The 2,368-nt window shown below is 34.5% G+C and overlaps 1 long non-coding RNA gene across 1 annotated transcript; it reads left to right on the top strand.

Moving 5' to 3' along the window:
* The first annotated feature begins 603 nt into the window (after nucleotides 1–603).
* Nucleotides 604–1,677, top strand: LOC144549085 (uncharacterized). The gene is made up of 3 exons (XR_013509566.1): nucleotides 604–974; nucleotides 1,250–1,341; nucleotides 1,452–1,677. It is a non-coding gene; the product is annotated as an uncharacterized LOC144549085 (long non-coding RNA).
* Nucleotides 1,678–2,368: the final 691 nt, after the last annotated feature.

Genomic DNA, 2,368 nt, shown 5'->3' with positions numbered 1-2,368 from the left:
GAAGAATGGCATCAAGCAAAGAGAGAAGAATTGATCGCAGCAAAAACAGTGGAGCTCAAGCGGAAAAATTCTGAAGAGCAGAACGCATGCATATTTACCAAGGCATTATCACTAGGCAAGTCTGAACAAAAGGAAATCGAATTGGAGTATGTTAATACAAATATCATGACCAAGGCTCTTGCAAGAGAGAAGTTTATTTGGTGTCGAAGAATGATGGACGTAGATGACTTTGGATTAAGGGGGAGTGTTAAATGTAATCCAAATCATGAACCAGGTCTGCAAGGCGCATAGGTGCTGCAGTTTTTTCCAGAAGTGACGGTTTTAGGTATAGGTCTATTTTTAGTTAAGAACTAGGTGTAAACTGTGCTCTGTATTTTAGGCGTGTGCAGGAATAGTTATAGCTGTCATGTAATGGGTAGGTTATAGCTGTCATGGGCTAAATATGGCAGCTTTGGTTAGTGAGTTCTAAATTAGGATTATGTTCTGTGTTAAATACTATGTATCTTGTATCTGTTATTGAATAAGTTGAGTTAGAAAAATCCAGATCCTGTATTTTCTGTTTTTCTATTTTCCGAAACTTCCAACATATAGTATATGAAATACAGTACCAACCAGTAAAAGTTTATTCTGTGTTTTAACAGAAATGAATCAGGCATTGGGTGTGCACAATTACCTTCTATTTATTTGTTCTATAATGTCCTTATTTCCCTTAAAAAAACTCTAGATAAGCATCGCATAAATATGGAATCACAATTACATTGTCCCTGTATAAAGACTAAATACCAAACTTTTTCTGATTGATTTGGGTAGTTTTATGAAGTGAAGAAGTGAATTGTCAGAATGCCTCTAACACTGAAAATTGACTTACCACTTCAACACTTCACTCCTTGAGGAGAGGGCAAATGATTTTAAGAGCGATGGTTGGTTGTAACCAGTTACATACTGATCAGCATATACCCTACAAGCCTTTTATGGTATCATCATTTGTATGTGTATATATTATATTTTCACTTCATGTTGATTTGTAACGGTCTCCTTAGAAACATTCTTTTCATATTTTAAGTAGCTCTAAGAGACATTGACTTGAGAGGCTACAGCTACATAAATTATCAGTACTAATCTACAATTAGGGCAGCAGTGCATGCCTATCCTGACAGCTACATTACCAAAATTAGGCAGGGGATTGAATGTGCTTAATAACTTTTTTATCTTAATATAAATATTGTTATTATTATTTTTTGGCAATTAGGGGTGCAGCGCACGCCTATCTTGACAAGCTTAGGAGGTTTGGTTACACCAAAATATATGTATGAGGAACCACAGGAGCAATTATTAGAAAAGGTGTGCTAATGTTTTTCATTATTTTATTTTGTATATTTATATATATTTGTGTGCATGATTCGATTGCAACTTGAGAATATTATTTACTACCTGATTTTTTTTTTTTGTAGTATTTTCATCCTGATCACACGTCCTCAGCTGAGAAGATGAAATTGGAACTCAAGAAAGTCAGAGATGAGTTCAAGATGTCAGAGTCAGATTGTGGCTCTGCACGAGTTCAAGGTGAATTTTCTTTTGAGAATAATTTCATATTTTCCCTGCAAAACATCAAAATATGTTTAGGGGCAAAATAAGAGATATCATGTGTAGCCTTCTAATTCAAGGGAATATCAGTTAGGCCACTGAGCAGCAGTGATGAGGAACAGTAAATTCTCGTTGTTTGTTGAGTCAAATGGTAAAGGGAACATTTGGACCATTTAATGAGATAAATGATTTTTCACTTTTTTGTTGTATATTGGGATAATTTGCGGTTTTGCTCAGGTACTGCCTTGTACTGTCAAAACTAGGTCTCCGTGACATACCAGAATACAAGGCACCTGATTACAAGACTTTTCACCAGATCAAGCCCAAGTCCAAGAACAAGAAGTCCAAGGGCAGGGCTAGGATGAAGGCATAGACTTTTTTTTATTGTATTTTTTGCTCTATTGTTTCTCCTCTGAATTTTGGTTTCTGGTTTTTTATATTATTGTTTGTGATAATATATTATTGTTTATTATATCCACATGTATTGAAATTGTAATAAAGATTATTCAGATAATGTGTATTTATGTGTATTGTTTGATTGTCAATTGTTTAATATTTGATGTTAAATGCTTGTGAATTACGTTTCGTACCAGTTGGGAATGGAGAAAAATATATGAACATAATGGGTTTAATATTATATTTGTTTGATACATTTTGTATCAATTGGAAAAAAAAAATAATAAAAAAAAATAACTTTCTGCGACCCATTTGGAACCCTTCTGTGACCGTCCAATCGGTCTCTGATAGGTCTCTAGCCATGTCAGCGTGTCGCATCTGTGACGGA

The sequence above is a fragment of the Carex rostrata genome, chromosome 34 (assembly GCF_964058835.1).
Source record: "Carex rostrata chromosome 34, lpCarRost1.2, whole genome shotgun sequence".
Classification (NCBI taxonomy): Eukaryota; Viridiplantae; Streptophyta; class Magnoliopsida; order Poales; family Cyperaceae; genus Carex; species Carex rostrata.
The sequence above is the reverse complement of the archived record's forward strand: the minus strand, read 5'-3'. Positions and strand labels throughout refer to the sequence as shown.